The 12,170-nt window shown below is 36.5% G+C and overlaps 3 non-coding genes across 3 annotated transcripts; all 3 read right to left on the bottom strand.

Moving 5' to 3' along the window:
• Positions 1–10,614: 10,614 nt before the first annotated feature.
• On the bottom strand, positions 10,615–10,687 carry TRNAA-AGC (transfer RNA alanine (anticodon AGC)). Its single transcript has one exon. It is a non-coding gene; the product is annotated as a tRNA-Ala (tRNA).
• Positions 10,688–11,299: 612 nt separating this feature from the next.
• TRNAA-AGC (transfer RNA alanine (anticodon AGC)) lies at positions 11,300–11,372 on the bottom strand. Its single transcript has one exon. It is a non-coding gene; the product is annotated as a tRNA-Ala (tRNA).
• Positions 11,373–11,850: 478 nt separating this feature from the next.
• On the bottom strand, positions 11,851–11,923 carry TRNAA-AGC (transfer RNA alanine (anticodon AGC)). The gene has a single exon. It is a non-coding gene; the product is annotated as a tRNA-Ala (tRNA).
• Between the last annotated feature and the right edge of the window lie 247 nt (positions 11,924–12,170).

Raw genomic sequence — 12,170 nt, 5'->3', positions numbered from 1 at the left:
GGTCTAACAAACAACAGCTACTGTGTTTGCTCTTTTGCTGTATTCTAGCGCTAATTGCATTTTTTATAGTTAGGCTTATCTCAAGTGTTTACACTTGAGCTTGCATGGGGTGTGAGCTCTGGCAATGCCCCAAACAGGGCTTTTCTTCCTTTGTGTTAACGGTTGTGATTTAATTATTTGTATTGTGTTTGGATTATTTGCTGGTTTCTTCTATCTCAGGACAGGGGTCTTCCCTTAAAACAAACAATAAATCTCGGCAAATCTTACAAAATGAAAATAAAACTTTGGTGGTGGGGGGGTAGGCTTCAAAGAGAAACTAAAAACAGGAACTAGCACAGAGGCTTTGAAACGGAGTCAGAGCCATATAACGTATTAATCATTGAAAGATCTGTTCCTAATTGTCACTAATCTGTCAGTTTATAAAGAGCTCCAAGCTGACTCTTGGATAATTTATGAACACAACCTGTTTATGCGTCAGTATGTCATGTATACACGACAGAATTGTATAACTGAATAAACATTCAGGTCAAATGTGTGTAAGAAAGTACTCTGGATGTTCTCTATTCAAGCATTTAGAAACCAAGGGTCAGCATTAGCACCTGGAAATAAACAGCCATTTTAAATTAAATCACAAAAACGTAGAAAACAAAGGAGAAAGTCCATTACCAAAGAGATGAGCAGATAAACAATGCAGAAGACGAGAGGAGTGTGGAAGGATCCAAAAGCATCTCAGATACTCCAAAATTCCCATGCAGAGAATCAAATTCAGACTTAAAGGACTCTGATGCTACATCCAATCTTTAAATAGTTTTAGGCAAACCTGGCATTTGTTTCTTAGTTTGGTCAAATTACAACTGCTTTTTAGTCCCTCATAAAGAATGACCATATTAGAAACAAATGCTGTACTTGAATGGTTAAGTAATCAATAATACTAATAAGATGGTAGGAATCCCTGTGGATTCTACTCTGCTAGTCGTTGGCTACAGGGGCAGTGCTCATCTCCATTTCAAGGCCATTGAGCCAGTGCTCTCCGAAGGCATTTCTCGATCATATGGCCAGCATATGTCACAGAGTGATGTTCACTTCCCACTGAAGTACCTATATCTACTTGCATTTACAAGCTTTTGAACTGCTAGGTTGGCAGGAGAGGACAGGAGTTCACCCTGTTGAGCTTAGGTCTCGAACCTGGGTTGCTGGCTTCCCAGCTGACAAGCCTAACAGCTTAACCAATGAGCCATTGTGCCATCCCAAAATCAGATGAGGACTTGCTATTAAACTTCTTTGTAATAATAAAGTGGAGGCATACATTTCAACATAGAGAAGTGGATAGAATATGAAATTTCTAACATATTCAGTGTACAAGGTATTCATGAAACAGACTAGCAAACATTTTCAGCTCTTTGGTACATCTGAAATTTTAAGAAAATGTTGGATAACCATCTGACTGAGATGGTGTAGGGTTTCCTGCCTGGGCAGGGGGTTGGACTAGAAGGCCTCCAAGGTCCCTTCCAACTCTGATGTTATGTTATGTTATGTTATGTTATGTTATGTTATGTTATGTTATGTTATGTTATGTTATATGTTATGTTAATTATTTGTATTGTGTTTGGATTATTTGCTGGTTTCTTCTATCTCAGGACAGGGGTCTTCCCTTAAAACAAACAATAAATCTCGGCAAATCTTACAAAATGAAAATAAAACTTTGGTGGTGGGGGTAGGCTTCAAAGAGAAACTAAAAACAGGAACTAGCACAGAGGCTTTGAAACGGAGTCAGAGCCATATAACGTATTAATCATTGAAAGATCTGTTCCTAATTGTCACTAATCTGTCAGTTTATAAAGAGCTCCAAGCTGACTCTTGGATAATTTATGAACACAACCTGTTTATGCGTCAGTATGTCATGTATACACGACAGAATTGTATAACTGAATAAACATTCAGGTCAAATGTGTGTAAGAAAGTACTCTGGATGTTCTCTATTCAAGCATTTAGAAACCAAGGGTCAGCATTAGCACCTGGAAATAAACAGCCATTTTAAATTAAATCACAAAAACGTAGAAAACAAAGGAGAAAGTCCATTACCAAAGAGATGAGCAGATAAACAATGCAGAAGACGAGAGGAGTGTGGAAGGATCCAAAAGCATCTCAGATACTCCAAAATTCCCATGCAGAAAATCAAATTCAGACTTAAAGGACTGATGCTACATCCAATCTTTAAATAGTTTTAGGCAAACCTGGCATTTGTTTCTTAGTTTGGTCAAATCACAACTGCTTTTTAGTCCCTCATAAAGAATGACCATATTAGAAACAAATGCCGTACTTGAATGGTTAAGTAATCAATAATACTAATAAGATGGTAGGAATCCCTGTGGATTCTACTCTGCTAGTCGTTGGCCACAGGGGCAGTGCTCATCTCCATTTCAAGGCCATTGAGCCAGTGCTCTCCGAAGGCATTTCTCGATCATATGGCCAGCATATGTCACAGAGTGATGTTCACTTCCCACTGAAGTACCTATATCTACTTGCATTTACAAGCTTTTGAACTGCTAGGTTGGCAGGAGAGGACAGGAGTTCACCCTGTTGAGCTTAGGTCTCGAACCTGGGTTACTGGCTTCCCAGCTGACAAGCCCAACAGCTTAACCAATGAGCCATTGTGCCATCCCAAAAACAGATGGGGACTTGCTATTAAACTTCTTTGTAATAATAAAGTGGAGGCATACATTTCAACATAGAGAAGTGGATAGAATATGAAATTTCTAACATATTCAGTGTACAAGGTATTCATGAAACAGACTAGCAAACATTTTCAGCTCTGGTACATCTGAAATTTTAAGAACATGGTCAAATGACAATCAAGACTTATTAGTCAAAATGTCCATCTTAGGGAATGTAACTAACAAAACATTTTACTTGCCATCCCTATTCCCCTTCTGAAGGATATTCCTACTATCATCTTTTGTCCCTTTTCTGGACATGCTGGACTGCACACAGCCTTTATTTTTTAAGGAAAAGTTACATGGCCTATTTTGTATTTGGAATAAAGATGTAATAATGGGCATCCTGTTTTGTCACATCTAATTTATTTTAAGATTTCTAACAGATATTTTGTTCTTATATTTAAAAAACCTTAAGATTCCTGCAGCCTATATGCAAAACGTTGTACCGTACGCCTTCTGTTCAAACTTCCTGTTAGCAAATTTTCTCATCTGTGCAACATAAAAATAGCAATGTTTTATACTGAATAAGGTGAAAGTTACGTTCCAAAATTTCACTTGGGTTGTGTGTTAAATTGATCCTACCAAATATCAGTTTTGCCTACCATCTTTTATATAAGCCTTATTTCTTGGTCACACTAAACGTGATTTATAGTTTGACCAAGCTACTACTTAAACCTTTCAGTTTAAGTTTGCACAGCAACTAACTTAGACTTAACGAATTTTCCTCTAGTATAAGTATAAATCCTTGCACCACAACGAAACTATTTTCTAAAATAAACTAAGAGGATTACTGTTGGACAGAATAGCATAGATAGCATACCACTGCTCTATTGGAAAAATATTTGTGTTTGTTGTAATAATTATAACCACAAGGCGGAGATGGAGGCAAACTTGAAACTTGAATGAAACTGAATTACAATTCTAGTTATTTTTTTCCATAGTGCAAATAAAACAATGTTAATCAGTTTATAAAAATTAAAAAACATGCAAGGAAAAGGGACAGCAACAGATTAGTAATATTTGTAGGGAAATAATAACAATGACTATACATACATACATACATACATACATACATACATACATACATACATACATACATACATACATATATATATATATATATATATAAATAAATGATTGTGTTATTTCATATATATATATATGTGTGTGTGTGTGTGTATGTGTATATGTATATGTATATATGTATATATGTATATGTATATATGTATGTATGTATGTATGTATGTATGTATGTATAAATTCTGTTCAGAAACTAATAGAACATGTAGTTCTCTTTTCAGCAAAAGATAGCTAGCTAAAATATATTGAAATAGCCAACAAAACAGAAATAGAAAACTATATATACATATATTCATGTTTTCACGATAATGAAATTAATTCAATTAAGTGTAAATCTGTTCATACCACAGTTCTAAAAACATAATTATACCCTGATGGAGGAAATGTTCATTTTTGAATTTTTAAAAAATGCTTTCAAATACATGCCATCATTTTACAGTCTGAAAAATAATAAGATAGCATCTTTGTGAAAGATTCTAGGATGCACCCATAAGGGATGTGCCACAACTGTTTCAGACAGTACAATTTTCACTTTGTATTTCATATGTAAAACTCTTTATATTTTCCATTTGTGTTTGAAAACAAACTTAATTAAGCACATTAAACAGTAGCCCAAATTAGCCAAAATAGTAATTTCTTAGCATGAAAAGCAGGGTTAATTTATCAGATTGGGACTGCACAGATCCAGATCCAACTGAGCTGCTGAGCTGCACAAGCTCACTGGATGATTCTCAGCCAGTCATTCTGTCAGTCAAAACTACTACATAGGATTATGATGGGGGTGGGGGGAGACAGTGTTTACATGTGCTGTCTTAAGTTCCTGAATAACCGGTAGGATACAAACCTGCAAGTAAGTGTAGCTAAGGCTATTGTGAAGCTAGCCTGTATTTAAATGATTCAAGAAACTGAAAATAGATCATGTGATGATTTAACATTGATTGATTTAAAAGCTGTTTTGGGTGCTTGATTTGTCATTATATTGCATGTTTAAGCCACATTTACGTTACAACTTTTCAATTTTAAACTTGGAAACAAGGATACACAGAAATAGATGATATAACATTTAGCCAGTAAAAATAAGAAGGAAGAACAGCTAATTACTTATAAAAGTATTTGTTTTAAAAAAAAAAAAGGACTCAAAAGACTGTCAGCTGCACGCCAAGCAGACTGCCAAAATTCTGAAGTGAGTCAAAGCTGGGAACACATACACAGGAAGAATAACCCCTAATGTCACTCTTTTTGCCACAAGTGAAGTTTTTGTCTGAAGTTGCTTAAGGAGGCTTGAAACAATTGTGATTTAAAATCCCCATCAGCTACATATTTAAATTGGAATATGCAGGAAAAATAAGTTTCCTGATAATAGATTAGTAAATAAGTAACATCATTTCTAAGAGTTCTCTATTCAGTAGTAGAATATACATTTATTTATTAAATTCTAAGCTGCTCTATTCAATTGACTCTGAGTTCACAGAGTTAGAAATAACAGTACACATTTAGGTATACTCGTAAAATAGCAATTGTTAAGGTGATACTGCTCCAAATTCTATAGGACCCATCCACCTCTATCCAAGGCCTGAGGGAAATGCAAAGTTTTTTATTTTTAAAAAAATGCTTCAAGATAGTGAAGGTGGGACCCATGCAAATTTCAAAAGGCAGGTGCAGTGGCAGAAAAGTCCCACTTTCTGGATCTCACAAAGTAACATTCTTAATTGATAGGACCTGAATCAAGCTAATCCTATGTGTTGGAACATACAGGATGGACAGATGTTTTATTTATTTATTTATTTATTTATTTATTTATTTATTTATTTTGTTACAACAGTATATATAAGCATAAGCATGAAAATAACTATATAATATATAAGCATATATATATATATAAGCATAAGCATGCAATCACTATATTAATTGGATATAATGAAAGAAAACAATAGGGCAGGAACGGTAGGCACGTTGTGCTCTTATGCACGCCCCTTACGGACCTCTTAGGAATGGGATGAGGTCAATAGTAGACAGTTTTTGGTTAAAGCTTTGGGGATTTTGAGAAGAGACCACAGAGTCAGGTAGTGTGTTCCAAGCATTAACAACTCTGCTACAGAAGTCATATTTTCTGCAATCAAGATTGAAGTGGTTAACATTAAGTTTAAATCTATTGTTTGCTCTTGTATTTTTGTGATTAAAGCTGAAGTAGTCTTTAACAGGAAGGACATTGCAATAGATGATTCTATGAGTTAAGCACAGGTCCTGTCTGAGGTGGCGGAGTTCTAAGTTTTCTAAACCTAGGATTTCAAGTCTGGTGGCATAAGGTATTTTGTTGTATTCAGAGGAGTGGAGAACTCTTCTTGTAGAATATTTCTGGACACGTTCAATTGTATTGATGTCTGAAATGTGGTATGGGTTCCAGACAGGCGAGCTGTATGTTAAAGGAATTGGATGATCCTTCAGCATAGCACAGGTCTTATGCCATGTAGAGCTAGATAGGTAATAACCAGCACCTTGACTTACATCCACAAGCCAACTAGTAGCCAGTGCATCTCACAAATCAGGGATGTTATTTGGGCACAGAAGGCTTATCTATCATAACTAGTTCTGTCACATTCTGGATCAAATGTAGCTTCCGAGTGATCTTCAACTGTAGAGTTCATTGCAATAGTCCAACTGCAAAATGCTTAAGGCATGATCATAAGTAAGGCCTCTTGATCCAGAAACAGGAAAAGCCAGCCAACACCATTTGTATGTTATTTATTGCCTGATTTATTGCTTTGGTGTTTATTTTCTCTGTGCAAGTTTGGTCTTTATCTGTTTTACATAACAGGCAAACAACAACTTGTAGTCTACTCAGAGCTTTCTATTTTGCTTTATGCTTTTCTAGTGGAGATTTATTTTTTATTTATTTAATTTTTATAACCGCCCATCTCAATCAGTTACTCTGGGTGGTTTACAATTCAAAAAATATATTGCAATTAAAGCACTAAAACATTTTGAAAAATAAAAAATAAAAACATCCAAAATACACAGCAGCTGAGATATTTGGCCAATTAGCAATAAAGTCAGAAAACAGAGCCCTGGACACTCAGGAACATAGCCAGGCTTTTAGGGCCTTACAAAAAGGTTGGGTCTGTTTAGATCTGCAAAGAGCCAAATGTACTAAAATGATGCGGAAACAATTACACGAATAATGCTCCTTTATTCTCAACACCAGATTCCCAAGAGGCAGTTGTGTGTTTCTGTGCCAGCTGTGACTTTTCCTGAGGTAACTGAAACTGGAAGCTTGAATTAGAATAAAATAAAATAAAATATTTTAAGAAAACAGAATAAAATAGAATATTTTATTTCGCCAAGTAATAGTTCTCTGGTAATATTGTATTGCTAACTAAGGCATACAAAACCTTTTGCAGATCAATTCTTGAATACAGTTCGTCCACCTGGAACCCACACTGTATTTCGGACATTAACATGATTGAGCAGGTTCAGAGGTATTTTATAAGAAGGTACTTTACTCCATTCCTCTACTCACAATAGAATTCCCTATGCCACCAGGCTTAAAATTTTGGGCTTGGACAATCTGGAATTGCGCCGCCTGCGGTCTGATTTAAGCAATAGTACACAAAATTGTCTGCTACAATGTCTTGCCTATCAATGGCTTCTTCAATTTTAACCACAATAGTATACGGGCAAACAATCGATACAAACTCAAGGTAAACCGTGTCAAACTCGACTGCAGGAAATATAATTTCAGCAACAGAAAGATCAATGCCTGGAATGCTCTACCCGACTCTGTTGTTACAGCTTCAAACCCTCACAGTTTCAACTTCAAACTGTTTACCGTGGACCTCACTCCCTTCTTAAGAGGTCTGTAAAGGGGGCCTGCATAAGCACACCAGCGTGCCTACAGTTCCTGTCTTACTGTCTCAATTTATTTGTATTTACTTCCTTTGTTTATGTTTATACCTATACTTGTTATCTGTACATGTTTGAAAAATAAACAAATAAATAAACTGTCATTAAAAACACAAGAATTTATCTCTGGTGCAGAAGCTCTCAATGTACACACAAAGCAACAGGGTAATAATAATCATAACATAATACCAATAAGAGCAAGTAGTGGAGAAGATGAAAATAATAATAATAATAATTACTACAGCCATACAACATGGGTAAATATATTTAGACATAAAACAATACTGTAAGGATTAGATGTTCAGGAGAGTGATGGCATGAGGGAAAAAACTGTCCCTGTATCTAGTTGTTTTTGCAGGTAATGCCCTATATAGTATCCTGAGGGGAGGAGTTGAAACAGAATATGTCCAGGGATGTGAAGAGACTCTAGATATTTTCTCAGTCCCCTTTTTGATATACATATCTTCTATGGAAGGCAGGCTGGTTTCAATTGTTCTTTTTGCAGTCTTAACTACCAAACAAGTACAGATGACAGACTCAATAATTCCTCTGGACAACTGTATCAACAGGTCCAGGAACAGTCTGAACTTCAAAAGTTGATGCAGGAAGAACATTCTTGGTGGTTCCTTTTTAGTAATGGTTCTAATGCAGGGTGAAATGCTCCCGGTTCAGACTGGATCGCCTGATGGCGGCAGGTAGTTTGAAGAACTGGTAGCAAAAATCCCTGCCCCCCCCAATGCCCAGCTGAGCCGCACAATTATCAGAGGTTTTTACAACAACAACAACAACAATAATAATAGTAATAATAATAATAATAACGACAACAGAGTTGGAAGGGACCTTGGAGGCCTTCTAGTCCAACCCCCTGCCCAGGCAGGAAACCCTACACCACCTCAGACAGATGGTTATCCAACATTTTCTTAAAAATTTCCAGCGTTGGAGCATTCACAACTTCTGCAGGCAAGTCGTTCCACTTATTAATTGTTCTAACTGTCAGGAAATTTCTCCTTAGTTCTAAGTTGCTTCTTTCCTTGATCAGTTTCCACCCATTGCTTCTTGTTCTACCCTCAGGTGCTTTGGAGAACTCCCTCTTCTTTGTGGCAACCCCTGAGATATTGGAACACTGCTATCATGTCTCCCCTAGTCCTTCTTTTCATTAAACTAGACATACCCAGTTCCTGCAACCGTTCTTCATATGTTTTAGCCTCCAGTCCCCTAATCATCTTTGTTGCTCTTCTCTGCACTCTTTCTAGAGTCTCAGCATCTTTTTTACATCGTGGCGACCAAAACTGAATGCAGTATTCCAAGTGTGGCCTTACCAAGGCATTATAAAGTGGTATTAACACTTCACGTGATCTTGATTCTATCCCTCTGTTTATGCAGCCCAGAACTGTGTTGGCTTTTTTAGCAGCTGCTGCACACTGCTGGCTCATATCTAAATGGTTGTCCACTAGGACTCCAAGATCCCTCTCACAGGTACTACTATTGAGCAAGGTACCACATATACGGTACCTGTGCATTTTGTTTTGTTTTTTTGCCTAAATGTAGAACCTTACTTTTTTCACTGTTGAATTTCATTTTGTTAGATAGCGCCCAATGTTCAAGTCTGTCAAGATCCTTCTGTAACTTGAGCCTATCTTCTGGAGTGTTGGCTATTCCTGCCAGCTTGGTTTCATCTGCAAATATGATGAGTTCCTCATCTATCCCCTTGTCCAAGTCATTGATGAAGATGTTTCCTTCGGCCGAAAAAATGCTTTTAAAAGTAAAAAAAAAAGCCTCTGGTGATCGCGCGGCTCACCTGGGATCGTCAGAACCTTTTAAAAACATTTTTTCTACAACCTCTTCGGCCAAAAAGGTTGTAAAAAATGCTTTTAAAGAGTTCTGCCAATCAGGCAACTCAGCTGGGATTGTCAGACCCCTTTAAAAGCATTTTTTCTACAAAAGCAAAAAATGCTTTTAAATGTAAAAAAAAAAAGTTGGCCACCCAGTCACATTACCCCCACCACCACCAAGGCACGCCCACAGAACCGGTAGTAACAAATTTTACAATTCACCACTGTTCTAATGTTAGGTGTCTATTTCAAATAGATTATAGAACCCAGAAATTAGTGCAAAAACATCATGTTGGTAGCTACTTAATCATTGATATAGAGGTCACATGTTCCCCAAACTGAAAGATCTACAGTGGGATGCTAATGCTTGGTGTGATGCTTAAGGCTGACCATTTGAGCACATACCATTCCTGTTACAAATCTATTGAAAATTATATTCCTCACAAAAGCTCTTTATTTTCAAAATTGGCAGATTGGAGAGAGTATTCTGTGGCATTGATTCTGGGAAATTGTGTTTTTCAAGATTAATCAAGGCACAATGTATATTTGATTTAATGGCTCCTTTGTTTGCTTTCTGACATAAACCAGCTTGTGTTCAGAAAGACAGGATATAAATTGAGTTAGCAAATATATAAATAAGTACAAATAGCAAATGATTTACAAAAAACTGGGTTGTTCTGTGGAACAAACATATCAATTTATCAAGGTTATTTCTTTAAGCAAATCTAAATCAGTGAAGTATTGCTGTTAAGTATTAACATAAATTAAAAAGTGTTCACAACAGTAATCACTTTATAAACAACTATTAATATTAGGTTACATTTTTCAAATTTCACTATTGTTTTGATTTTAATATAAAATTAAGGCAACAATTGCATTGCAGCTCCAGAATTACTTTCTCTAAGCATTTGAATAATTATAGCAGCCCCGGAAAATAAAAAGAGAAGATAAAAGATTCTCTGGTTCCCTTTTTCCTCTTCATTATGTATGACATACTGTTGATCAAAAAGTCTTGCAGTACACGTGGCGTGTACTTTAAAAAAAAACACAAAATAGTTCTTATTAAAACGGACCAAAATGAAAACTGGAGAATGCGGGCATCGATCCCGCTACCTCTCGCATGCTAAGCGAGCGCTCTACCATTTGAGCTAATTCCCCTTCCGCAATATGTCCGCTTGGTGGCTGCTCTATAGAAAGCTTTGTCAAAAAGACCAGGCAATTACCAGGGGATTTCTGTTCATTCACAGTTCATTCAGCAGCAAAACCGCAAAGCAACAGTCTATAATGAAAATAAACCCTTTATATCAGGAGTTGGAAGTTTGTGCTTATGATAAAACAAGAGCAAATAATAAATAGTTTTTGTATTTCTCTTATGTTTAGTTAAGCCAGTCCTACTTCTTACAATTGTAACCATTCAATTGCAGGTACTCATGTGAAGAAATGAAAAGTTTTGCTATACGATCTTCCATTTATCCTGGGTAACAGTCAAAAGCAAAGCTTTATAATTAAAAACATGGGGTTAAAAAAGAAACTACGCCTTGGAGAATGTGGGCATCGATCCCATTACCTCTCACATGCTAAGCGAGCGCTCTACCGTTTGAGCTACATGTTTATTCCCCCCATATTTATTCCATGCAATACGGTACGTTGTTTTTTTTTTAAGTCCCAAAATTATAAAGTAAGAGAGAGGGAACTATACACGACTTACTTTGACTATCCTGATTCCCCCTCCCCTCGTGTATTCTCTCTTTTAATATAAAAAACACACCATGGAGAATGCGGGCATCGATCCCGCTACCTCTCGCATGCTAAGCGAGCGCTCTACCATTTGAGCTAATTCCCCTCTTAACAGGGGGTGCTTAACCTTTGATGAATCACCACAGGAAATGAATGGTTTAGATTAAGTATTACGATGTATTCTCCACCATCACAAATACAACATTCATATTTGGTTCCTTTGGAAGAAACTTAAAGCAATATAAAGAGAGTCAAAATATACTTTTTAAAAGGCAGTCACCCATTGCAGCTGAAACTGTGAGATGTTTGCTGCTTTCAGTCTCTTCCCCACCCCCTGCTGAATAATCAAATGTTTCTCTCCCATAAATAAGTTCCAATCTTCCTCCACCCCTTAAAGCGTCAAGTGCCCACGAAACATTTGATAGGATATCCATTCAAAACCACAGTGGTTCATAACACTCACAGGTGCAGTAATAATCTCTCCTGGATGATTAACTAGCAATTTGCCTAATAAGGGAACTGTTAACTACTGGCTGTATGAAGATCTTCAAAAAGAAAGGGTCCGGTGGAAAAAAGCAGCACCTTGGAGAATGCGGGCATCGATCCCGCTACCTCTCGCATGCTAAGCGAGCGCTCTACCATTTGAGCTAATTCCCCTTGCTAAGTGTACTTTTAGGTGTTCCATTTAAAAGTAAACAAAGGAGTTCACGCTAGATAGATTAACCAGAAAACTGGATTGCTTATTCTGCGTCACTTGACAGTTTAATTAAAAATGAAACATGCAGTTTAAATGTTGCAAAGCTTGCTTTAAATCTATTCTTTCTGATATATTAAGTAATATTTCACAATTTTTAAAAAACAACGCATTAATAAACTCAATCTAATGAACAACAGAAAGGAGGTC

This window comes from Ahaetulla prasina, chromosome 3 (genome assembly GCF_028640845.1).
Source record: "Ahaetulla prasina isolate Xishuangbanna chromosome 3, ASM2864084v1, whole genome shotgun sequence".
Lineage (NCBI taxonomy): Eukaryota > Metazoa > Chordata > Lepidosauria > Squamata > Colubridae > Ahaetulla > Ahaetulla prasina.
The sequence above is the reverse complement of the archived record's forward strand: the minus strand, read 5'-3'. Positions and strand labels throughout refer to the sequence as shown.